At 41.7% G+C, this 27,376-nt stretch overlaps 1 long non-coding RNA gene across 1 annotated transcript; it reads left to right on the top strand.

Annotated features, from left to right (window-relative positions):
- The first annotated feature begins 567 nt into the window (after positions 1-567).
- Positions 568-23,390, top strand: LOC116438522. The gene is made up of 3 exons (XR_004237791.1): positions 568-580; positions 10,842-10,848; positions 23,314-23,390. It is a non-coding gene; the product is annotated as an uncharacterized LOC116438522 (long non-coding RNA).
- Positions 23,391-27,376: the final 3,986 nt, after the last annotated feature.

Raw genomic sequence — 27,376 nt, 5'->3', positions numbered from 1 at the left:
GGCAATAGCAATAGAATTATTTGTCTGATATCATGGGAGAATGATGCCTACTGAATCTTTTTTGTTCTTGCTCTCCTGGTTGGTTTTTACAAGACGTTCGGCCACAAAGTGAATTAAGGGTAGTCCTCCAATCTTCTTGAATACCAGGTCAGTTCTTTTTTGCAAAATGATCAGGTAGAAACAGGCTTTTGCAAAGCATGTGAAACTGAAATTAAGTTTTTTAAGCTTCGGCAAACTGAACTAGTGACAGGAAACCTCAAGCACTGTATTACTAAGCAATTAATACCAAGTGACTTTCAGTAATTCCTGGAACTCATTCACAGTATTACTACATTTCTCGGTAATTTGGTGAAGGTATTTCCATCTGCTTGTCTTAAATTCTTCGTACTGGTTCCATTTGAAAAACAAAGTGTTTACTAGAAGAATATTCAAACACAAGCAAAGGAAACAGAATAGAAGGAGCCTGAACATTAAAAAGTTGATCATTTAAATGCAAAAGCTGTTGGGTTTTCTCAGAAAGCCTTTGGTATGATCCAACCTAAACAAAACAGTTTTTAACACAATCAGAGAATGGGATAATGTAATGCTCTTTCAGAGCAGGAAGACAGAGGTCTGAAATGGAAAGATCATCTGCAGGATTGCACTGGTTTTTTTTGATGTTGTGATGTAAGAGGAACACCATTGTGAGTGCCTGCAATCTTCAACACAAGATGTGGAGCTCAGTGGCTGAGATAAGCCTTGGATTACTTACAGGTTGCAGATATTATTTCTAGTTGGCAGCATGAGAAACTGGAAGATGTTTGCCTGCCCATGGCCACAGCTAGATGCATGTAACATATCCAGGATTATGAGAACTCCTGGGTCTTTCCCAGCTGGTGATGAGGGACAGCATCTCTTGAAGCTTGCTCTGAGATGAAATGTCAAGGAATGGGAAGAAAAATAGTGTGTTAACCTAAAAGACTAAAACATCAACTGTGTAAAATTTATTTTTGGAGAGGTTTCTATGAACCAGTAAGGGTATGGCTTAAAGGCAGAGCTTATTCTTCACTTAGAAGGCATGCACTCATGTCACATTTGTTGGAGAAATTTCTTCTGAGGTGGATTTCTCTGGTACCTGTCTTTTCTTGGTGCGAGGCACTGGCCTTTTTTATTAGATATAGTGATTAGAAACTCAAACCACCACAAATTTCTATTTGTGTCCAAAGACTTGGTAGGTGAATTGTTTAACCCCTGTGGTTCATTTTACCTATTCATAAAGTGGACCATGTGAAAAATACACACACACAGACACGGACACACACACAGATACATATTGGTCTCATCTGTAACACCAGGCAAAAAGCAGTTTCAGGCTTTGGAGAAGTCTTGAATTTTTTGAGTCAAACCTAGATTTGCTGAAAGAGACAGTCTCCCATAGGGGAGTGCAGTGGCAGCCTAGGGGAATCTTAGGATTCCTGGTAAGACAAGAGATCTAAATTGCAGTATTTTAAATGAGCTGCTTCAAGCTTCAAGGAATTGCTCTTTACTGATGGAGAGGTGCTTTCTTCTCCTTATTATTATTTGTACTGAGCTGGTCAAGGTACAAGGCGTATTGCATTGTAAATGTATTTAAAATTTAATATTGAAGGATGTGTGTTCAATACTAAAGCCAGCAAAGGAGACTTCAATGAATTTCTGCAGTTTTTGCAAGTGAGTATGGGAAAAATGCTTCCATCTGGACCAAAAATGGTCATGCATACATGTATGAATAAAATGAGTCCCGTGGGATAGCACAAAGCTATTTTATACCTTTTGCATTTGCAATATTGAGACATATGTCTCAATAGGTAAAGGTAGGTAAAGATGTCTCCAACAGCATAAAGGAGTACTGGGACACTGCTGGGAATGATACTTAGATGCCAAGTCTCAGAATGGTACTGCCAGATGACAGCCTTGCCAGCTTCTGTGGAGAGGGCTTATGAAACTATCTGCTCAGTTTTATATTGGTTGTTTGGCTTAAGCTGGTCTTCCTGAGAAAAAGCTAATGTTCTGTGTTTGGAAGATTCTGGACTGGAATTTTTAAAAAGTCTTAAGCTTTTTTAAAATGTTATGCCATTGAAACTGGATTTGTTTAGCCTTGTTAGTGCAGGGAACCATGAAAACAAGACTTTTAAAAGAATAATGGAATTTTAATTTTTTCTCATTTCCTTTTCCTGACAAAAAAATTATTGCTTTGAGATTATCTTAGACACAATAATAAAAAGATATTTCCATGGGGAAACAATGTCATTTTCTCCCTCTCTCATATCTATGTTTCAAATACTTCACTCATTTAAAATGCTTTGATTTTTGCTATTTCTGTAGTTTCTCCCTGTGATCAGGAATTTTTTTCTTTTTTTTCCCACAAAAGTTCTCCCTCCTTCACTCCAAGATGGTCTCTGCACTTGGTTTGAGGTGTTAATCTTGCCAAGGAAACTCCCAATTATTTGCATTTTTAAAAGCAAACACAGGTTCTGCTTGATTTACATTTCTTAGAGGAGGTGTGCAAAATGCTGTCTGTATTCCAAGACAACTTGTAGTGCCTTTAAATGGAAGAGTTGAGAGCAAGGTGCTAAAATACAAAAGTATTCCAAACCTGGCAGCACTGATAAAATAATTTTTATTCTGATGTGCTCCGGGTTTGCTTTGGAGAAATGTACACATGTATGACATGTAATAATGTGTATCATTTGTACATGGCCTTTAACATAATATATTATGCCAATCAGCCAAAAGTACACTTGCCCAATTTGTCAGTTATAATCTGGGGCTGTGTATGTTGCAAGATTTTGAAACTTATTTGCTGCAACATAAGCAGAAACAGAACAGGAGTGTTACGGCACCCAGGAACCCTGCCTTTTGGTTTTATTTCAATAGCAAGAGAACATTCAAAAGACTTCTGATGAAGGAAAACCCTTAAGAAAGCTCTATTTTGGCTTCATTGCTTCTCTGCAGAGGAACAAAATGAAGTGTACTCAGGAATGGAAAGCTATTGAAAAAATACACCTAGGAAGAAGGAGGGGAAGAAGAGTGAGTGGTATAAGCTGCAACTGGAACATTTTGGGACTAAGAGAATGAGGGTGTGACAAACAGGCTTGAGGGGAAGGTGCTGGTGGAACACCTGTAAGAAATCTAGGGCTGTTACTGCATGGAGCTGACGTGTTGATGAGGCTGATCAGGTGAGGGTTGACCCCTCGCCAACCTTCCATAGTGTGTTTGAGAAGGCAGCTTCCACCCTTCTGCATTTCAGCTCTCAGGTTCTGTTAAAGAAACAAGTTAGAAAATCAAAACAGCAATATTTTTCGAGGACAGAGAAATCAGATGGCTTTGGTTTCAAAGTTCAGTAACAGAAACTGAAGTTTTTAATTTTAGTTAAAGAAAAAATCCACCTTTAAATGGTGATTGAACTTTAAATATATTTTGAGAATAAATTTCCCATGAAAATACCATCACCATTTTATTTTTGACAAAGCCCATTAGTTTCATGGAACTCTGTGCTTCAGGGGGAAATATTTTGGTCTATAGTTTGTGTCTGGTTCCTGAGACCAGGGCTGCTACATCAGATCCGGTATTGGGATTCTCCTTGTGCCTTGGGCTGTAACCACAAAGTAATGGCTAAGGCTGTGGTAAAAACAGGTCTGTTGTGGCTTATTTTTGTCAGTGCAGTATCTTGAGAGAGGTGAATGGAAATCAATTCAGAGCCTACCACTGTGAAAAATAAAAACTGAGGAGCTGCCATGCTCTTATGAGAAAGAAACCAAAAACCTGCAGCAGTTCAAGTGCATGCTCCCCAAAACATGTCTTCACATGCAGGGAGGAAACAGTTTGTCTTGGTGGTCCCATAGCACCTTCCTTTCAGTTGCCCCAGTCCCACCAAGTTCTGATTTTGGGAAAGAGAGGCCATGCACACCATGTACCAACAGCATGACATACCATGAAAATTTTGGTGGCCATGGAGACCTCAGTCTAGCCAAGGAAAAATCCAGACAGAAGGGCACAGATGAAGAAAAATAGTTCGGGCTGAAGTCTTTTGGGACAAAAGTTTGTTCTTGGGGATTCAGACTCTTCTTTCATTCTTGCCACATCTGTTTCCATTAGAGTGCAAGAATTACAGATGTCCTGTTTTAATGATTTAATTTAAAGTTGAAAAGTCTTTAGGAAGAATACCTCTGTAGGCACCAAGTCTCCCAAAGAAGTGGTCTGTAAAACCCAGAAGAGATGTAGAGTCTAGGTTCTGTTAATGACAGAAAAGAAATAATTTTAACACTTACTGGAGTCCTTAATTTTTAAAAAAGAAACAACCATACACCCATAGCTATTCTACTATAGGTTGTTAAAAGGCTAGTGCTGTTTTGTTGTAATACTAGTTTAGCTGCCTGAGTTAAAGCCAGTTAAATTCCCTCTCTCTGTGTGTATTTGGGGCAAACCTTCCCAGGAAAGCATTTGCAGAAGTGGGAGCATCTGCTCTCTCATCAGCCACAGAACCTGCCTGTGTTGGGGACCCATCTTTCTATTATAAAAAAATTTACCTTTCTAATGGTCTTCTCCATACAATTTTTAAGTGAGTGGGAGGAAAACAAAACATGATGAAGCTCTACACTTTTACATATTACACAATTTATGTCTCACTGCACCAGAAGAAGTGGTATGAGTATTCTGAGATAAATATGAAGTCTAGATGAACTCAGAAATCTCTTTATCAGAAGGAATGCAAATGCACTGACTTACACCCATTCTCATCTGGCTCCATGACCAGGGTGGAGCTTGCCTGTTAAAATAAACAAAGCATGTGTTTAATGTTTTTATGGACCAGAGAGTCTCAAAGCTTGTGGGGTGTGAATCAATGCAATTGAAAATACCCGTTTACTCAAGAAAAAAGGCAATTAAACCTCACAGTTTCTGGAGCAAGCCATACTAAAAAACATTAAAGCATTTTTTCCGTTGCTTTCACAGGTACACATACTGTTCTTTTAATACACTAGTTTTCGTAGAACTACATCAGTTCTTATTAGAACTGATTCAGAGCTCTGTAAAAAAAAAAAAAATCCTGAAAATTACTGTTTGTCACTTCCTTTTCATTTTGGCACTTACACACTACAGTTATGAACACTCAAGAAAGTTTTAAGTAAATGAAGTTGCTTTTCCTTGCTAGAACTTTGAGAAAATTACCTAAGTAAAGATAATTGCACTAGATTTGATATGGAAATGAAAGTAGAATTTTGGTCCAGAAAAAAGGTTTGTCACTGTGGAATTAATGTCACACTATCTTAAAATATAGTTCTGAGGACAGAGGAGGAAGAATAATGTTGAAAATAGAAAAATACACTCCCAAACATAGAGGAGTGGAGAGGGCATTGTAACATCAATCTGTGTGAAATAAAGTAACCAAAGAGTCTGTTCAATAAAGTATAGGTATTTTTTCAGGCTATTTGTGTCATCAATACTGTTGTTTCTAGAGGCATGCTTAGACCAAATTTTAATATAAGCAGGACATTTTTTTTTTTTACAAAGACGCTTGTTGGACTGTCTTAGTGTGACACTGAAAAACTATAGAGATCAAAGATAGCACGTTGTAGGCTATGTTCATCTTAAAAAAATGTAGCTGCTTCTCATCCACAAGCTATAAAAGCAGACAAAAGTGGATTTTCAGGATGCTTGTCCTCAGCTGTTACTTGCAGGGGTTCTCATATTATTTTGGGTGAAGTCCTTTCTCCAGTGAGATAACTGATAGTTTTGGCATTTTTTAAGGAGGTCTGCGACCAGCCATCTACATTGAGGTATTAAAAATTTTGGAAGTCGAAATCCTTGAATTTAAGTATCATTGTTTCTTTTTGCTCACAGAAAACTGAATTTAGAGGGTATGAGTGATTATAATTTTGAGAATAAATATTGCATTTTTGTATTTGAATTTTTGATATATATTTTTATTAAATATGTCTCGAATAGTCAAATATATTAAACATATTAAATATGTCTCAAATATTTATGTGGACCAGTGGGGTTTTTTTTAAATTTTCACATAAGAAAAGGTCTTCGAGACTCCTGACAACAAACTCCCTTCCTACAAAATGTTTTTTTCCAGGACTGTCAGTGGTCCAATCTGCAGGTGCTGTGCCGTCAGCAGAGGTGACCAGAGCTCCAATGTCTCCCTCTGCTATCGACTCTGCCCTGGCTTATTTCATAGCCCTGGCAACCAGTCTAACACCCTTGGATATGTCATTACCTGGTGTAAATTTTCATGGTGCCATGTAAGCCATTAGCACTGGCAGTGAGGCTCTGGCTCTCTGTGCCTTGGTTTACTCATATGATTAAATGAGCAGAACTGGCTGTGCTTGCCAAGTGCATTGCACTGGGTAAATAATGAACAGATGTCAAATGCTCTGGGCTTCTCCAGTGGGGAAAAAACCCAATTACCCACCAACAAAAAGAAGCTGCAGGAATGGATAGGAGTGGTGTTATCTTCAGAAATCTTCATAGAGGTGGCAGGTGTATTATTAGGAAAATGAGCTGTAATAAACACCAGCTGCTCTGAATTCCTCATTAAAATATTTTATTACAGATCTAAGTTTGTCTGAGCAGTTCTTTTGGAGTCATGGTAATGGGTATGTTTGACTCATGTAATGTTGAACTTACAGTATTTTATTTGCTCAAGGTTTCGAAAGCATTATAAGTCCAAATGTGTGCTGTAGGAGAGAAAAAGTCAAACAGTATCTGAATTCCAGTCAGGCTCCAGGAAGACACAAGACTCTTGCTTATCTATTAAAAAGTAAACACTTGCCGCTGTATTTTTTTTATTGCCAGTAGCTGCCAACTACTCTAATGCTACATGATCTGAGTTACCATTTTTCCTCTAGGAATCTTTCAAGTCTCTAAAAGTCAGTATTAGTCATAGAAACCTAACCCTACATAACGGAAGTTACTTCTGCAAAAGGGCTCCTTGAAGCTTAGGGGGTTTTTGTTGCTATATAATTGTTTTTTATCAACATGGTTGCATAGATTTTTTTTGCTAAGCTGCAAAGGACATTTCTTTTCAAGCTTTAATGGAGAGCTGCCATGCAAATGATAGGAAAAAACTGGCAAAGTAAGTTCCCTCTGATGGTTTTCATGGCTGCTTACATTCTTTATCAGGCTTGTATCAGGAAACTGGGAAGTGGAGGGGCCAGTGCTTTGACTTACCCGACATGAGAAGGGTGCAAGCGGCAACAAAGCCACTGGGGAGCACAAGCTGTCCCCATCTTGCAGAGATTTGGGGTGCTGCTGCAGTGGGAGGGGGAGAGTGAGCAAGAATGGGCTTCCTGGAGGTGTCTTGGGAGGAGCAGGAGGATGGTCTCTGAGGAAACCTGGGGCATCACCACTGGGCCTGAACTCCTGGTGGCTCTGGGGGCTGCAGTTTTAAGCCCAGCAACAAAAACACAGCTGCAGGCTTGCAAATGCTCAATTTTAGTAATTGGTGATAAAATTGTAATCTCTTAAAGGAACTGTGGTTGTAGGGTGGGTGGGAGTTTCAACATTCTTCCTATTTCTTAGAAGGCCAGACATGCTCAGCAAGGCAACGCCTTCCTCAGAGTCACCCAGAAGCCACAGCAGAAAGTAATGAAATAATCATTGGGATGAACTTGTGGAGTGGGACTGTTTGATGTTCTACAAAGTGAAAGCCTGCAGTGCTGTTACTCCACCACAGAGAGGAATCACATTCCAAAATAAGAGTTGGGGAAAGTAAAGTGCTGCCCTCCAAATGGGTGGTAGCAGCTTGCAGCAGCTGTTCTTTGCTCCCATGTTCTGCCTTCTACCTGCCCCTTGATTTGGCTATGGCCCTGCTGGTGCTGCAGGGTGCCCTTTGGTTGCTGTAAGCCCTGCAGGAGCATCTTTCTCCTGCACTAAGAATCAATTTGCAGGGCTGCACCTTGTATGAATAACTAATGTACCTCTTTCCTGTTTGCTCCCCTCAGCCTTCTTGTATATAAATTTTGTTAAACCATCTGTGCCACCCTTTCTGAGGCCGAGCAGTATTGTAGTGCTTGACAGGGACTGCTGGGAGGACGAATTTTGTTAAAGCTGTCAGAAAATCTACACAGTTTAGGGGGTTAAATGCTTGTTTGACTACATCACTATTAATTCCTTGTCTAGGATCTTGGGGAAACAAAAATCAACACTTTAGGCAAAAACGTGTTTCCATGCAATCTATGTTAGATGTGTACCCTTCTCATAAATCCAAAGAAATAATCTTTGCTATCCTTATTATCCTCACCTCCCAAAATTTAAAAAAACCCTGCTTGCACATAGAAAAACGGGGAGAGAGAAAATTATTTTACTAATTTAATTAAGATAATTTAGAAAGACTTGAACCAAATGAGATCTCAGTTGAAGAGAAAAAAGCCCAAAACCTGCCAGGTGATTTGATATAGCAGCTAAAGAAATGTGTATCTGCCCTGATGAACTGTACAAGGCACATGCATGGTTTACTGGATACCAGTATTTCTATAAAGTAAGTAGGATTTGAGCCCTTGCTCTTGAAGGCTGAATTTCCACCTATTACCAGATTGTGGGGGCTCATGGGTAAGAAGGAACCCTTTCCCCTCTGGTGTGGTACCAGACATGCAGGAGGACCTGCATCCCTTCCCCACCAGTGCTTCTCACTCTGTACTATCATCTTTCATGTTGCTCCAGAAATAACATCCACAGCTCAGAGAGTTGAGCCTGTGGGGAAGGAAAAGCTGGTGAGCACCAACCACAAAAACAATGGCAGAGATACAAGATGGCCATGGGGATGCTGTGACCTGCTTTGTATCTGCTGCAGTAAAACCTTGGTTGAGAATTTTCACCTCTACCTGCCCCTCCTTTCCTATCCTTCTTCTAGTCTATTTAGAAAATTAATGACGTAGGCCAGGGCCTGTCTTCTCTTGGCAGTGTGTATGTGTACAGTGTCTGCTTATGATCTTATCTGAGATTACTGCTCCAGCTCAAATAGCACCCAAAACACATGTTTAAGAGCCAAGTAATTGAACTCTAAGTAGTGTTTGTTGGTGAACGGTGGAAGTCCCCTCTCTTATACAGAAATCACAATTTTTGTTCTGAGTTAGTGCTTCCACATCAGACACTCAGGGATCTTTGAGAGGTTCAGTCTCAAGTGCAAAGGGTGCATGGAGAGGAGTTTGTGCTTTGAACATGCCAATATTAACCAATTTTGCTCCTGCGCACGTATGGCACACTTCCCTGCTACTCAACAAATTCTCAAAGTCTCTTGACAGGGATTTTTTGATAACAATTTGCATTCCCATAATGTTTGTTCAGTTCCTCTCACCTTCCCAGCAGCACTGGACTAGACAGAGGTTTTTAAAACAACTACCACTGTGTTTTGTTTTTCTCTAGCTATATTGCATCTTATATTTCTGAAAAATCTTGATGGACACTCAGGGGATGTATGTCCTGTGCACTCCCTCAGTGAACTTCCCTTGAGACAGATGTTTAAAGCATTTTCTCTGCATCACTGGTGGAAAGTTGCAGACCCTGCTGTGGTGCCATTCCCATAGAGCAAAAATGGAAATGGACCCTTCAATGCCAGCAGTTAACTTATCTCCAGCTTAGTAAAAAATTACACCACCAAGCCTGTGCTGGAAGTTCTGAGCCATTGGTATTACAGCAGGCCACCCAGAAGTTAGGCAGCAACAGCAGAAATGCAAATGCTATGAGGCTTTCCTGCTTCTTGTGCTTTGTGCTGCCATATGGCACATGTAACACAGAGCCTCCCAGAAAGTCTCCCACCCTCCCTACCAGCATAGAAACAGGATTTTGATTGTGGAAATGAGAGTATTGGAAGGAGAGTGAAGCTAGTAATGAAGGGAGCTGCCAACTCATCACTGAAGACATACAGAGGACTTGCCAGGGGATGCACCTGAAAGATAAAGTTTTTGCCTGTCTTAATAAGAGGATAAATGTAATTTTCTCCATCCTTCAGTTAAGAGTAGAAAACTGTGGGGAAGAAGTAGTGTCCTGCTGGCAATATATCTAACTGCTAAAGTAGAGAATCTCTCAAAAAATCTTTTCAATTTGCCATAGATTAACCAAAAAGTCTGTCTGTATGAGGCAGCAGATCATCCTAGATGAGTTACACATTGCAAATTAATTGCATGAGAGTGTTTCCAAATTACTGTTTTCAAAACTGAGAGACTGAAATATGGATTAACCATGCATCAGGTACACGACCTGACTTGCCATTACTCCAAAACATTGTGATGTTTAGCTTTCCAGTCAAGCATGCAAAAATGGACTGCTGACATCAGGGTACAGTACAAAGAGGGATAGTCAGACTGGGACAGCAAGAGGAACGTCTTTCGTGTTTATGGGCTAACATCGCATCTGAAAAGCTGCTGCCCTCTGGTGAGTCAGCAGACAAGAGATCATGCGAGTCTGATCCTCCAATCACTTGGATGGAGGAAATATGTGCTGTTCCTGCCAGCAGACTCATTATAGCTAAGCCTCTCCCCTTATCAGGGAATCTTGAGAGCACTGGGAAGAGTCCACTAATAAACCTTCACTTGTTTTTCTTGACTGTTACTTCAGTTACTGCCACTTGCAGATTTTCTAATCCAAATAAGTGTGTGTTGTTTGAGGAACCTTTACCAGCTGTGCTCTCCTTGGATTGGGGCAGGAATATCTTTTTTTTGACTGGTGACCCATGTGGTGGTGTTCACGCCTGAAGCACCACAGCCCTCTTTCAATATGAAGTGTAATGGTAGGAACGATGCACCTGGCATGCTCCTCTTTTGGACAGCCCGGATCAGGTTCTCAATTCTTTTGCTGATAGGAAAACCGTAAGTTCAGAGAAAATGGGTAAAAAGTAAATTTTTGTATCTCCTCTGTGGTTTGAAGTCTAGAAAGATTTCTTGCTTACCTTTTAGTGATGGCTGCCATAGCTCTTGAGATGCCAACTAAATTTTTTGTTGTTTCTGAGGATCTGCTCTTGTGTTCACCACAGATTTTACTAGTAGGCAAAAAAATTAGATACTGCCATATCATAATGATTGCAAATATCAAATAGGGTCACATCAAACAGGTAGAGCATCTTTTTGTTGTGGTTTGCTTCAAGCACCCTATTGTTTTCTGCTGCAAAACAATTTGAGAATTACTCATTCATTGGTTACCTATCAGTGTATCAAATATTCTGTAAGACCTCCCCCATGTTCCTTTCTCTTACTTTCCATCTTTTGAGATGCATGAAGAACTCCTGCAGAAAGCCTTAAGGATTAAGGCAAAGAGACTATTGTGCATCTGGGGAGAAAAGTGGGTAACTGACTACCATCTCCAAATAGCATGGACTATCAAACTTGCTTAGTAATTTCTATATTAACCCCACAGTAGTGCCTCAGTGTGTCTGTGGAAGAATCAGTTTTATTTATAAGAAAACTTTCACTGGCAGAAAACCAATCCTTATCTTAGTACCCAGTCATCCTCATTTTAAAAACTAAACATATTATTATAGGCTTGATTCTGTTCAGTTTGACTTCCAGCCATTAAATGGCATCACGTCTCTTTACTTGTTTGATTGAAAGAAACAAGCAGATAGTATCGGAAATGTGCCCCAAATGTAGCTACTGACAGGCTGGGACCAAATCACTCTATAAGCTTTCATTGTGGTTGTCGGTGAGATTTCTCATTTATCTCTTATTAAAAGGAAAAATCTTCATGATTAGGAATTGTTCTTGTGGCTTTTTTTTATTTTTTTTTTCAAGAATTTGCTCTGCAGCATAGATATCAGGACTGGACAGAGATTTCCAGAGTTAGATTGCAACTGCTGTAATATTTGCAGAAGTAACGTAGAGCTCTAACCCCTGCTAACAGGTCTGACAAACTTCTTGTGAGATTTAGGCTCTACAGCTTAAATATTCATATGCTGAAATAAAAATATATTTCAGATATATTTTTATTAGTAGTAAGAATTGACACCATCATTTTATTGTGATTTTAGCTTTATGAGTGTTATGTGTCTAATTCTTAGCAAGTCCTCAAATAGCTATTTTAAATTGAGTGAGACTTACATGTGCAAATTGACAGTTACTGGGAAGCTCATTAATCGAATCTTAGCAAAAATTAGAATCACCCTAAAATGAGTGTTCGAGACAAATGGGAACAATTACTTCCTGAAAGTGACTGTCTCTGAATGCAGAGGAACTCAAAACAGCTGTTGTAGTCTTATTTCCTGATTTTTAGATGGCTAAAGGTGAGAAACATCCCAAATAATGTTACTGGTGTCTGTTCTGTGATCTGAATAGGATCATAGCTTTACATGTAATGGTGGTGTTTCTCTGGTGGACTGCTGTCAGGGACTGGTGTGCAAGTGAGAGAAACTGAGTCTCTTGCAGGGGCTGGTAAAGCGTTCAGGCTGTGAGCATAGATCACCCTGACTTTAGTCCAGATAGCCAGGCAGCTGCCTTTTCTTGAGGTAGGAAGACTTGCAAAGGGATTTCTCAGAAAAATCTTTCTCCTGCTCTACCCCTAAAAACCAACACCGTCCAGCTGAAGCCTGTCCACAGAATTTCAGGGAACAGGCTATTTTTATTTCTGTTGCATTCTAATAGTGTGCAAGAAGACTTCCACTGAATGAACAGGAAGGAAAGGAGGTTAGAGCATGGCATTATCCCAAAAAACATTGCTGGCCTGTGCCGTTAACCCCGTGATGGCTGTTTTATAACAACCATCTCCTTTTCCAGTCTGCACATAACCTCCTGGCTCACTCAGCTCTCTCAAACTTTCACACAGACTTGAACTTTGACAAGGTCTGAGTGACTCTACCCAGTCATTCTGGAGATAAGTCTGAACGGGCTCTTGGCAGAGGTGCATCCCCACAGCTCCCCAGGACGGTTACTGCTCCAGGGCACAGGTGTGTCACAGGCAGCTACGCGGGTATCAGAAGGCAATCAGGGATGTTGCAATCTCTGGAAATAAGTCTCTGTACCCAGCTTTGTTCCGTGTGCCAATACAGACTACTTGAGAAGATTCTTTCCCTAATGGAGCTTAAGGTGAGTTGTAATGAAATCTGCATGGAGTTCACACCCACTGAATTTATAAAGCTGTTCTGCACTAATAAAAAACCCACCAGAATTTGAAAGGTGGAAAAAGAGCCATTTGGAAGCATACAGTAAAGATTTTATTCCTTTGGGAATTTTCTCTGCAAGGCTGTTGAACCTCAATGTGAAAGAAGCAGTTATGAGTAGATCATGTGTGAAAAATGTGTGAAAATGTTTGCTTTTCAGATTTAGCAATGGTATTAGAACCTTTATTTACAAGGAAGGCAGCAAAGACAAAAAAATCCTAAACAAACCCAAAGCGGGCTGTTTTCAAAAAGAGCTATGAATTTAGTGAAAGCAAACCCTACCATTACTGCTGTTGGCAACTTCCTGGTGAACTTTGTGTGGTCAGAGAATAGCCAGGAAGGTCACCTCTTGAGTAGGCAGGATGTATGGAACAGAGACACAGCCCACTCCTTCCTACCACTGTGGTGTGATACCCCTGAAAACTCACCTGCAGAGGCAGGAGTGCTTCCGGGTGGTGTTGCTTGCAGCATCAGGAAGTTGGGGATGCATACAGTGCCAACTGCATTAGCCATAGGAATCCTTCTCCTGCAGACAACATACTCATTTCATCACAGAGACAAAAATAGAGGTACCATTGCAGACTAGACTTAGAAGGTGTTACCAGATTTTGGGATACTCATGTGGTCCCACTGCACAGAGTAGCAGATATCTTTGTTTACTCTTCAGAAAGTTTGTGTTCATGATTTGAAGAGTGTCTATTATTTCATCCCAGTGAACAAATACTTTATTTGCTAATATCAAAGGTATTCCAGAGTAGATTTCTTTCCATATTGTTTGAGAAATTGTGGTTCTAGACCACCAGCATTTGTTGGACATCTCTCAGACAGACTTCTACGCACATTTGGCAGAAATGCTAAGAAAAACATGTAAAGTTTGCTATTACTGGCAAGATCCCACTCCATTCTATTAAGTGTGGGTAACACTAAAAAGTGTAATGGTAATGGTAATAAAAACAATATGTGGGTGTGTTTAGGCAAGTGTTTAGAAGAACAAAGACTGAACAAAAACCTATCTGAGAATTTTATAGCTTTATCAGGTCTAAAAAATTTGAGCATGGCTAAAAAGGGTAAGCTGATGTTTCCAGGAGCTGGTGGACCAACCTACTAAGGTTGTACCTACTAAGAAAAAAATAAGCCCACAGAAAAAGGTTCATATCCTGTAATTTTCCTAGTGTAGCATCACAAGTAGTTGCCATCCAGTCTAATCATTCTGCCTGCGCATAAATCACATACTTACTTCTGTGGCCTGGAAATGGTATATGGGGAAGTCCTGCTGCTCCTAAATATGAATGTTCACCTCTGTTTTTTGCAACTACATTATCCCCCTCATTAAATACTGAGTCTCTGTTGAGGATGGGAAGAACTTCCTCCAAGTGCAGGAAGCTCAGGGCAATACTGCTGCAATGTCAGTAAGAGCTGCTGGAACACCAGTTAAAGTTTAACCTAATTTCTACCACAAAACCAATGGGTTTGAGTGGCCAAGGAAGGAGAACGGAGACAAAAACTCCTATCAATTGGTGCTGTTTAATGCATAGTTTTGGGATATTTCAGTTAATCTCTGCAGGCAGCTGTGTCAGCATCCTGTTGAAAGGGAAAGGAGGGCTGAATACCTCAAGTAAAGTCTTAGCTTTACCACAATCGGTTTGTGTGGCATAAGGAAAGCTGGATCAGCGCTAGAGAACCTTGCCTGAAGGCTCACTGCAGGGACCACTTCTTCTTGGGTCAGTTCTTTTTGAAGACCAGTACTCATCTGCAAAGGAAGACCCCGGGCTCTGTGTCTTCAAGTTGCAGCTGGGAACCTGAAAGGAGCTTTTGAGAGAGGAGAGATTGCAATCACACCTTTCTCTACAGTGTTTACCAAGCTACAGGTGGTTTCCTGCACAGCAGCTGGTTTTGTTGTACCTCCTTCCTTGAGTATTCACTCCTCTGGTTTGACAGGCAGGGACATTTTCTTACTGTTGCTGGCCTTTTGGATTTCACTCTAAGGACCAGATGCTGGAGAATTAGGTAACTCAGCATCTGACTTGAGGTGAGGTTTAAATTATCCAGCCTTGAGTAGCATGTCTGAAGTTAACGAGCCAAAATCTCCCATGTTCAGAAGCCTGGGGTTTTGCAAGCATGGAATAAGAGCAAACTCCTTTCCCACCACAGAATTTTCACTTAGTTTTTCACCAATATTGAATAAAAGATGAAAAGAGAGCTCTAGCTAACTCATCAGCAAGTGCCTGAAAAAACCTGACAGCCCCTGCCTGCCCCTTGCCTTTTCCTATGAGGTAGGATATACAGAGGAAGATGTCAGAAGGCATCAAGTAAATCTGCAGCATAGTTCAGACTCCCAAAAATTAGGGGCATAGTCACAGTTCTGCTGCTTGGGTGAACGAAGGAATTCTTTACAGTAAGGCAGAAATTTGCTTCTGTTATATTGGGGGTTCTCTTGAAATACTGATTTATTTCTTAACGCCATTTTCCTGTTGTTTTCAACTTGCTTTCTTAGTGTTTTTCAAACTTTCACAAAGACAAAATTATATCTTCTGTTTCATATTCATATAACACTAAAGTGCTTGACTGAGCACATAAAATATAGCTATTTATTTACCTTTTAGGTGAGGATACAAATCTCTGAAGACTTGTTAGCATAGGTAAGGTAGCCTTTTAACTGTATTTCTCCATCCTCTCACACCTTGATATCAGGGGTTGGAAATTGTTAAATTTAATGAAAATGAGGGATGGCTTTGGCTTAATATTGAAATCTCAGTTTCATTGTCACTGGACAAACTTCTTACAGAAGACCTAGTATTGGGAAAGTAAGCATAGAAATGGTTGCTCAGAAATGCCTGTACAGGTTATTTTTTTGAGCAGAAGATTGTCTCACTAAGAAGCCTACCCAGGGAAACCTGAAGCTGACTTACTACACTTGAAGTTATTAGAAGAGAATTTTACCTTTCCTCCTACCCTCCCCTTCATAGAAGTTCTATTTTTTCATTGCTCCTGCAAGTCTGGGGAAGTGACAATATCCCTTTTGTGTCAAGGATAAGAGACAAAATCTTAAAAATTTGGTTTTAACCATGTTTCTGGAGGAGTTTAACTTAAGTTGTCCCAAATTCTCCCTGTGTCAGTGCTGGGAGAAATTCACTACTATAATAAGTTGTTGGCTCTTGACACAGGAGATGAGTCATTACTCCGTTTTGGCAGTGAATAAATAATGGAAATTGCAGTTAACTGATCAAGGAAGGATTTTCTTGTTGTTTTTAATGACATACCCTTTTGAAATATGAAGTAGCCTGTTACCACTGGCAGCCTGTTTGTAAAAGCAGGTGACTATGGGTGGGGAGTGAAAATCTAACAGGTTGTTCACATGGCATTTTCAAATCACCTCCTTAAGCCCATTAATTTTAACTCTTCAACTTTATAACACAGCCCACAGAAACCACACAATTTATCACCCTGACTCTTAATATTATCACAGAAGGGAAAAAAAAAGAATGCAATACTACTCTTCTGAATAGAGAAGGTGATTAGCCCTGACCCAACGGCTGTGAAAGCAACTGTGTCCTGAACTGCCCTTTGAACACCTTCACTCAGTGTCCTATGAATAGTCAGCATGTGAGCAGGTTCTACAAAGCCAAGCACGTTGTTCTCTGCATAAATCCGTGATCATTTCAGGTCACCCTTCCCCAAGCTTTCCTCCCAGCCCAGGCCTGCACCATCCTAGTCTCATTCATCACGGATCTGATCATAGCTGCCATCTCGGTCAGCTTCTCTTTGTTCAGGGGGGAGAAATTTAGATCTTTACAGTCACAGAGAGCCAGAGTGAAAATGGCTGTGCAAAGCAGATCATCTGATGGCTAGAGACGAGTGGCAAATGTTCAGATTAGATATTTGCCTTGGTTACTTGTTATGGGACAGAAGAGGAAATGTTAACTCTTTTGAGAGGAGTGTAGGTCACTGTTTTTCTGTGTACTTTGGCAGGAGATGATGCAGATGATCACCACTGTTTGCAGCCTTCTCTTGAGGCATGGGGAAGTTTGGTTTGTCTCCTGGTCAGAGACAGATGGGCAGAGACTGGGCCCAGACCTACAAACTCTCAGTGAACAACGGTTCTGGAAACTGGTACTCAGTGACAACAGATGAACAAATTTTCTCTTTCTGCTTCACTCCAAATGAAACTGTAAGGAGAGGGATTATTCTTTAAAAATATCTTGTTCATATTTTGGGGAGATATAGCTGGGCCTTCAGGTTTTCGGGTTCTGAAGAGCATGGTATTCCATATAGTAACCACTCTTAGGACCTTCCTTCATCTAAATATTTAAAATTTATTGCAGTCAGTCAGTATACCTGTCATAAAGATAAGCACTGGAATTAAAATGCCTATCTGGGTTATTATCTGATAAAATATATCTTGGTTCCATAAACTGAATCAGAGTTACTTTCTCTGTGTCGGCAGACTGCAGGCTGAGGGAGCACACGAAGGAGCTTGAACTGTGAGCTTTGGGTTTTTTGCATTGAATAATCTCTTGTTGACTGTTTGAACCCTTTCCCCTGCCCCTAAGCTACAGACTGGACAGGGATCATTTCTGCATGCAGGCATGATGTTTAGGAGTAGCCCTTACACTCACCTATCTGAATGGCTAGTGCCCATCCACAGAGCCACAGTGGGTAACTCTGCCAGTAACTCTGCCAGGGTGTGTAGGAACAGCCATTTTGTTTGAGTTCCTCAGAGTCAGGCAAACACAGCCTGATTATTAATGTCCAAACAGTAAGTTACAGCCATCCCTGTAGCAAGGAGATGTTTGGATTTCAGAAGGGCATAAAAAAAGTAATTTGGTTTACACCTATGATGGGTTATTTTACACATCATTTATTGCTTTTTGTCTAAGATGAGAAGCTTAATTGTACTGAAGCATCTCTTGAGGGAATTTGCACTCAGCAAAAACCTCAAGCATCTTGTAGAGAGCATAATACTGTTGTCTTCACATGAACTTCAAGGCAGAAGCTTAGAAATATTTGTGGTGTGAACTTTAATCTGTATTTGAAATTCCTGCTGAGACACATGGCACTTGGTGTGGATTCAGAGAGACTCATCTCCAGAAGGCACTCACAAGATTGTGTGTCACATGTGGGCTTTTGAGGCCACATGAAGGTATTAAAATGCTCACACCTGGACAAGGACAAACTGCCAAATGATACTAATATTTTCTTGAGTCTGCTGGCTCAGGTTCATGTGTAAAGGTGATGAGGCAAATGTGTCTCTTGTGAATCTCAGTCATAGATTCCATGTTTGAAGAAGTCATTTCAAGAGCATCAGAGGAGATGAGCAGACTGTGTAGCATTAGGAAGGAAGAACAGAATCTCCACAAGGCTTTTTCAGATATCCTGCAGAGGCAAAAGCCCAAGCCACAGAGTATGGGGAGAAGTGAGGACATGGGGGGACACAGATCATTTTGTAGAGCCTTGGAATGTGGGAGGCTGAAACCTTGTGCTCCGTGTCAGCAGCAGACAGACTATTCATTCCCAAGCCTGCAACAACTAAACAAAAATCTGGGATACAGGCAAGGAGGAAGTGTCACAGCTTTGATCAATGTGTCTCTTGACAATGCAGGTTGTCATACATGAAATCCCTAATTAGCTTGGTCTTTGCATGTTAAGTGCTTTAATTAGTTAAGTTTGAGTTAAATAATTTTTTTAATTGAATGTTAAAATTAACCCATCAGCCCAGGTACAAAAATCAAGTTCTATTATTAGTGTTTTCACTTGTTCAAAGCAGTTTATTTGCACCAGTCCCAGTTAAAATCCCCCAGTTAAAAGTTTCCCCAGTTAAAAATCCCTTTTCAAACTTTAAACCACTTGTACACTGTAAGAGCTGTTTCTTCCATGTTCATTGTCTACTTTTACAAATGTTTTAAGATGTATTAGATGTATTTTAATATTTTTTTTTAAGGGTTTCTACTTTGCACCTTAGACCCAGGACCAACTCCAAAACCCCAGTTTCTAACAGCCAACAGCTATTTTTAGCCCCATCGCCAACCTGAATCTTAATGAGGGCATGTTACCACCCTTACTTCAGCTGATACTACCCCCTGACAACGACGAGCTATAGGTAGACAGAGATGATCTGTCAAAGGGACAGCATCAGTCACTTTGGACCAAAGGGGTGTGCTGTGGGTGGGCTGTGGGCAGGCTGTGGGTGGACTGGGGTGGAGCAAAGGCGCTATAAAACAACGAAACAAGCCTCAGAGCAGCGCAGTCCTCTGCAGATTAGCTGCGGTGGGTGCTAGTGCTGGGTGTTAAAGCCTTACTCCTATTAAGGAGCCTTTAGTAATTTTTTTCTTGAGTTTTGGATTAGCTAAAAGTCAGCCCAGCGCTGCAGGTTTTTCCACCAGAGGTCCAGTGCTGTCTCAGCCTGAAGATATCAAATCCCTGTGCTCCTGGGGCATACCAACACACGAGCCATAGGATCCCAAATTTTTATATTTTTCTAATTCTTGTAATTTTTCAATTTTTCTGCTTTAAATAAATTGTTTTAATTTTTGTAAGAGTTGTCTCATTTCTCACACAGGTGATGAGGCAAATGGCGGTCTTGAAAATATGGTAATAATACCAGGCTGGGTGGGGCAACCAATGCACAAGGACTGCTGCGTACATGAACCTGAATCATAGAACGGTTTGGGTTGGAGGGGACTTTAAAGATGGTCTAGTTCCAACCCCCATGACATGGGCAGGGACACCCCCTTCTAGACCAGGTTCCTCAGAGCTCCAGCCAGCCAGGTTTTGAACACTTCTGTTGCAGTGGGGATACTGCAACACGCATATATCAAACCAGGAGTCCCGTGGAAAAGAAATATATATGGACAGACAGATTCTTGCTAGATGTTTCAGAGATGTTTATTTCTCCAGCCGCATGGCCGGGGCTCTGCCGAGGAACTGTTCCAGTCACGGGACCAAGGGTCCTTCTGCCCGCGCAGGGAACACAAACCAACCAATGGGAACGAGGCTGAGCAGGGACAGGGAAGCCCCGTGTCTGTGCCCTCAGGGCCCCTCTCCCAGGGCTACACGGCAGGGGAGGGACCCCAACATCTCACCCGTTTTATTTTAATAAAAGGAGAATGAAAACAACTGGATAAACATAACAAGAACAGTTTCAAAACAAAACAAGCCACCCTCCTGAGTCTTTAAATGTCCAAACAGATTCTCTGGAACATCTTAGGGCTGACAGAAGGGAGACAGGACTCTCTGAGCATGCTTTGTGGGGAAACTGAGGCAGGAGAGGGTTTAACTTCTTCCCTCCCCCTTTTCATCCCCCACTCGGCATTAGAAAGGGATTTTTGGGGAAACAATTGGCAAAAGCATGGTTTTGTGAGGGAAACCATGGATGAAAAAACGGATTGGGAATACACTGGGGGTAATAGGACATAGGGTAAAAGGGAAAGGTGGGATTAGGAAAGGGAAACTGTAGGGGGGGCTTACAATGGAGATACTGTCTAACATGACTACGATTTTTTGCATATATACTGCCTTTTACAGAAACACCATCAGGCCCAGTGACCTGCGATGCTTGTAACCCTTTTCTCCCTAGTACAATATTAAATTCCACCACCTCTCCATCTCCCAAGCTTGGGATGCATTTTTCAGGGTTATTCTTTTTAATAGCAGTTCTATGCACGAATATGTCTTGCTGGTTGTCACACCTTGTTATAAAACCATAATTTTGCTTAACATTATACCATTTTACTATCCCTAAGGTCTTAGTTACTATGATCTTTTTCCGAGTGGCTGCTGTTTTTTGTCTCGCTGCGTCTTTGCTCTCTCCTTCGGTCGCTCCCGTGTTGGAATTGTCGGGGCTGCTGGTGCCTGCGCGCTCTTCCCGGGGTCGCGTTCGGGGCTGCGCGGGCCGGGCCAGGCCGCGCCGCTCAGTTCTCCGTGCGTCGCCTCCTCTGGTCGCAGCTTCGCTGCCAATGCCGGGCGCTGCACCCACGTCTCGGCCAGGCCCCCGAGCGATGACTCTCCCATGCCCTGCTCCAGCGCGCGTCTCGGCTGGGCGCGGCTCCGTTCCACCGCCATTGCCGCCAGCCGCCGCCCGCGCGCCTCCCCTCTCGGTCGGGCGTTCACGGGGCTCGCTCCACCACACGCTGCACGCGGCCGGGCAGGCACCGCCGGGTCCCGCCGCTCCTCGCTCCGCCACCGACACTGCGGCTCGCGTGGCTCCGCCCGCGCGCGGGAACTGCCTCGCTGCTGCTCGCAGAGCGCTCGGTGCACGTGGCCTGGGCCGCACAGTCCCTGCGCCAGACTTCCCTTCGCCAGGACACAGCTGACACTGCTCAACAGTCTCAGTAACTAAATAATATTCACGAAAATATTCTTCCATCGGCATATATTTTGACTCCAGTATTAACTGTGTCCAAACGGTTTTCCAAAAGCCCTTGGTAAGAATTAAATCCCAAGAAACATAGAAAAAGTTCTTAAACAACCATGCCAGGAAGTGTTTCAGTTCTTTCTGAGCTTGAATCAAGCTAAAATTTACAAATCGTTGTTCAAGAATCATTTTAAGTTTAAGATAAATGTCCATATGCGGCTCGGAGAGCCAAGAGTCTTCCCACGGTTTCTCCATAGTTTAGATATGGAATAGCAAAGCAAAACCAAGAAGAGGAATCCAAAGTTTCCAGGGTTTACTCACACAAATCAGTCGCTTAGGGATCGGGGATCGTTCTGCTCACAAATCTCCACCATTTGTTGCAGTGGGGATACTGCAACACGCATATATCAAACCAGGAGTCCCGTGGAAAGGAAATATATATGGACAGACAGATTCTTGCTAGATGTTTCAGAGAGATGTTTATTTCTCCAGCCGCATGGCCGGAGCTCTGCCAAGGAACTGTTCCAGTCACAGGACCAAGGGTCCTTCTGCCCGCGCAGGGAACACAAACCAACCAATGGGAACGAGGCTGAGCAGGGGCAGGGAAGCCCCGTGTCTGTCCCCTCAGGGCTCCTCTCCCAGGGCTACACGGCGGGGGAGGGACCCCAACACACTTCCAGACATGGAACATCCACAGCTTCTCTGGGCAACCTGTTCCAGTGCCTCATCACCCTCACGGTAAAGAATTTCTTGCTGGGTAAGTCCAGAGAAGGGTCACTGTGAGGGTCAGGTTTGGAGCACAGGGCATTCAAGGGCAGGTGGGGGTCACTGGGCTGGTTCAGCCTGGGCAAGAGGAGAGGATGGAGAGAACTTTTTCCTGTCTACAAATGACTTGTGTAAGGGAACAGAGAAAATGGACCCAAAAACTTGCCAGTGGTGAACACCAACAGGATGACATGCACTGAACATGACCTGAAACATGGGAAATCCCATTGGATATTAGGAAAAGCCATATGAGAGATTAGGCACTGAAAAAGGGCCAAGAGAGTGTTTGAAGTCACTGACCCCGGACAAACTAAAATGTGACTTGACAAATCTCTGAGCAGCCTGATCTAACTGGACCTGCTTCAAGCAGTGACATAAATTAATTCCAGAGGTTCCTTCCAACCCTGACTATTCTATGATTTCATGAAAATAATTTGGAATTAAAAATAGCTACAGTTTAAAAATAAATAATTCACTTCCCATTTGTTCTGTACACAAAATTGGATGGGTTTTTATGTGCTTTTGAAAGTCCAAATGTTACTATCCCATTTTTGCAAGTTTTCTTAATTATGCACATACAAAAAAAATTGGTGGGACATTATTACTGTTGTACTTTGTACATTGTTATCTTCATATGTTGTTAAATGAAGTGAAAATTTTCCATTTAAGTTATCATGCACTAGTTACATTTTAATTATCATATTTAGGACCATTAGCGACATATTAGACTGTGACAATGCAAAGTGCTGCACAATTCAGGTCCAAAAAGACAGTTTATACCACAGGGAGATTTTGAGTTCAATAGAATGAATGTACTTACATTCCTAAGAAGGTTTTCAAGTGGTTTGGTTTTTGGGTTGGGTTTGGTTTTTTTTTACACTGAAGTTTAGGACAACTGAGCAAGAGAGAGAACTGATGTGAGCTGTTGGAAAGACTTCTTGAGTGAGGGAGGTTAGAAAGTAATTATGAAAAGTTTCAGCTTATACAGGCTTATGTCATGAAAAACAATAGTAGAGTGCAAAGTAGTGGAAGATGCACTACTACTATAACTTAAAAATAACCACACCAAGGCGTTATCTAGCTAGGTGAGTGTCACGGGTTTGGTTTGTAACTGGGCGGAAACACCAATTTAGTGTAGTAGTTTGGTCAAAAATACTCATTACTGTTTATCTTCTGTGAGATAAGAATTAGGAGAAACACAAAACAGGCACCAAACTTGAAAGAATATAAAGAAGTTTATTAACAGACCTAAAAGAAGGAAAAAAAATTACACCATACCTTCAGAACTCTCCTCCTCCCCCCACCTTCCTCCCTTCTCCCACTGACAATGTAAAAAGATGTTCAGTCTGTTTACCACTTCCATAATAACCTTGTTCAGTCCATTTAGAAAGAGAAGTCTCTTCTTGTTCATGCTATGAAAACATTATCACAACGAGACAGCCACCCACTTCCAAATATCGTTCAGTCCATTTAGGAAGAGGTCTCTGTGCTCGCATGTGAGTCCCTTCCCCCGACTTGCAGCTTTTCCTGCAACTGCTTTCGAGGGTCCACTCTTGAAGTTTTTGGGGTACAATTTTAAGGTTGAGCCGTTCAGAAACAAAAGTTCTCTTCACCCATCTCTGGGAGCATTTCATCTCTAAGAACAGAGGCCCTCCTCCTTCCCTGGGAGCAAAGGGTCTCCCTCATCTTCATCTCTAGGACTATCTCTGGGAGCATCTCTAGGAACTGAGGTTTTCTCCTTTCCCATTTGGAGCAAAAGTCCTCATCACTTCCATCTCTCCCTGTTCAAACTTCTCATGAAATTACAGCTGCGTCAGCATCTGCCTAGATCAGCGCAGGTGCTTTTGCTCACGAATTGAACACTCCACCCCCCATATCTTCATGAAATTACAACAGGATACTCTGATATATCATAGCTTCACAACAGAATTTCAGCTTTAAGCATATCCTCTTTCTCTTCCCTCATGTTTTCAGCTCTTCACAGCAGTAAAAGGGTTAATCTCACCTCGGCCTTGCAGCTGTGTGTCTTATCACTGTGGCTCACCTGGCCTCTGCCGGACAGCGGTGCCACTTTTGCTGAAATCTTGGCTGCAGTGGGGGGGCGGGGGGGTTCCGAGCCGCTCTGGCTGCCCACAGCCCTGCTGGGGGGGTCATTCTGGAGCCGTGGCCCAGCCCGGCCTGGCCTGAGCAGGGGCCGGGCCCGCTGGCCCCCACACGGGGCCCGCAGCCACCTGTCCCAGCGCCGGAAACGAGAGAGAGCTTGGAGGGAGAGTTTGTCTATTCTTAAGTGTGGATCACAGAGGCGGTCACAACTTTAAGTGGCTTAGAGAATTGTCCATATTCAAACTGGCCAGCTGATAGGTTCTATCATGTCCCAGAGGAAGCTGTAAGCACCCCTTAGCAAGGACATCCCTTCCGGGACTGTGCTTGCTAACCTATGACAGTGAGCCTTTGACTTTTTCCACTAACTGTGTCTTCACCAGACGTCAAGCTTTTTCTTACTGTACTTTCTAACATATTTTCTCTAAATATGGGAAATATGGGAAGTCATGGGGGCTTTACAGTAAGTAACCCTACCTAAGCCTGACCACTTCTGCCTGTCACTCATTTTAAAGCATTTTTCCCCACTACCTTTTAATTTCCATTCACCTAGAAGACACATATAGTGACTTACAAGGTTTATTTTTTGCCATTTTGCGTGCAGCCTGAGATAACTTTGTACCTTAGCCTTACTCCCACATGCACAGGTGAAGTGATTCAGCTTTCCAAAAACTGGTTCTCCTTCTTTCTGTAAGTAGACTTCCCTGGTCACAGAGCAAAAAGGGAGTGGATGTCTGATCATTTTTTTCTTACAGCTCAGTGGCAAGGCTCTAATGGAAAACAGATGCAGAAAACTTGCCAAAATACTTAACAAACCAAGCTGATCTTCTCTTGAAATCTTTCCTTTATCCCCCAGCAAGAGCATGCTTGATTGTAAATTGCAATGTCTTTCGCGAGGGACTTTTGCATGTTACTGCTTCTTAAGGGCTGCTCTAATTAATTAAGTGATAGATCTCAAAGGCTTGGGGAAGGAGATGTGTGAGCAGAAAACAGCATAAAGCTCTTGTACTCCTAACTGGGTCATTTTGAAGCTAGGTAAGAACATTTCGAGTTTCCTTGCTTTCTCTCTTCCTCCCCAAAATGCCCCTCCCCCAACCATTTCCTTAAAAATCAAAGCTCATATTTTGCAAGATGGTAGTTTGTTTCTTTTACAAACCTTGTGTCTCCTGTTGAAGTATTGAATATCTAAAATGATTTAAATATCCCAAAGAACTTGTGTTTGCTGTGTGTGGACTAGAGAATATTTTCCTCTGGTGACTAAACAATTTTAATCCTGTTAACCTGATTATCTGTAGGAGTCACAATTAGAGAAAAAAGAAATAACAGCTAGAGTGTATTTGGCATTGTGGTTATGTGTGTGGCCATGGCAGATAATTCCCACAATTTTTACAAAGTTGTACAATTTTATAGCATCTATGGCAACTTAATGCAACTGTATTTACCAGACAGGAGGCATACATGAAGAAAAAAGTACTCCCACCTTCCTTGTCCTCAGTGAAGGTGGATACAGATCATAGAGTAGTAGCAATAAATGAAACAGAGAGTTGCCATCGCATTAACTTCTGTGTTTGTCCACGAGTAGAGTTACCATGTGTGGATGGAGCTCTCATATTTGTTGATGGAGTGACACCTCGCAGACATTTTTTTTGTCTTAGCTGCCATATCATGTTTTAGATGTCGTAACTGCATTTAGAACAGAGATGAACTAATGGTTAGAAGACACCTAAGGCATGTGGGATTGGTGTGCAATGGTGTCCATGCATCTTTACTCCTTGAAAATGCGTTCTGTTGTTTATCTCTTTTTTTTTTTTTTTTTTAATTTCAGGCAAATGTAAAAGAAGTGGTTTTAGTTTTAAAAATATTTTCTCATTAGTTTTATAGCCAAAGATGTTCATTACTATTCATCTTAGAAGATGTTCTTAGCAATGAAGCTGCTCCAGACAGAACAGATAAGAATTCTGCAAACTGTGTAAGGAGAAGGAGCAACTTGGACAAATACGACGTAAAGAACAAACATTTATTTTGTGTTTGCTTATACCTTTGAATGTACACATGTGATTTCTGGTAAATTCCATTGTTATTGTGCTGGGTACAGTTTTATGACTAGCTTTTCAAGGATAAGCTAGCTGAACTAAAGAGCTGCTTTCAGCACAAAGTGCAAGATCACTAATGGAGCTAAAATCTGGGGTATTTTTCACTGAGGAATAGGAAGGGTCTTGGTTACAAAATTCAGCTGTGGATTTTGTATACCGTAGCCCAGGTCTTTCACTTGCCTGCAGCAACCCCTTCCAGCCATCTGTGTTAGTTGGTGAATAAACAGAAAGGGTTGTTTGCTCAGCCACTAGGAAGGAGATATTTTATGTATTTGAATGGAGTCCAGATTTACAGTTCTACCCCTTGGCATCGGAGGACAATGTTTGAGAATTGCATTTGGTCCAGGCAAGCTGTTAGTTAAGTTTGTTACTAGGTGTTTTTCCTTGAACTATGTACAATACCAATACTGGGAAACACATAGTTTTTAATTCTCTCCTCTCCACCCACTGCTTGATAGCATTGTGTCCCTGTCTGGGCAGACAGCATGAGTCAGCTCACTACCTTTCAGGGCAGAATTGCTGGGAGGGAAAACATTCCGATTAAAATAATAGGATGCGCTGAGTGAGGCACCAGTTAGTCTTTTTCCTTAAATTATGCAGCCTATTCCTGAATGAATGACCCTTTAATGGTAAAAGTGTGGCCTGCTCTTCTGGCTCTGGGGTGTGCAAAAGCATAGTTTTTAGGCACGTTTGGCATTAATGGAAGATTAGATTATTTTATCTTTAATCTCTAATAAATGATGAGTCTGAACACAGAGCGTGTTTACTTCCTGCTCATTCCTGAAAGGGGCATGAACAAAAGCGATTAACCAGACAGCCAGCTGTTCTAGCTGCTGCTGCTGTCTATAATACTTCCTTTCCTTATACAGTGGCTCAGTACCTGATGGAAAATTCCTATGGCATGCAATCAGAAAGAGCCTTTCAGTTGTTTCATGTACCTGTTCCACCAGATTCAAGAAC

Source organism: Corvus moneduloides, chromosome Z, assembly GCF_009650955.1.
Source record: "Corvus moneduloides isolate bCorMon1 chromosome Z, bCorMon1.pri, whole genome shotgun sequence".
Taxonomy (NCBI): domain Eukaryota; kingdom Metazoa; phylum Chordata; class Aves; order Passeriformes; family Corvidae; genus Corvus; species Corvus moneduloides.
This window is presented reverse-complemented; position numbering and strand designations above follow the sequence as displayed.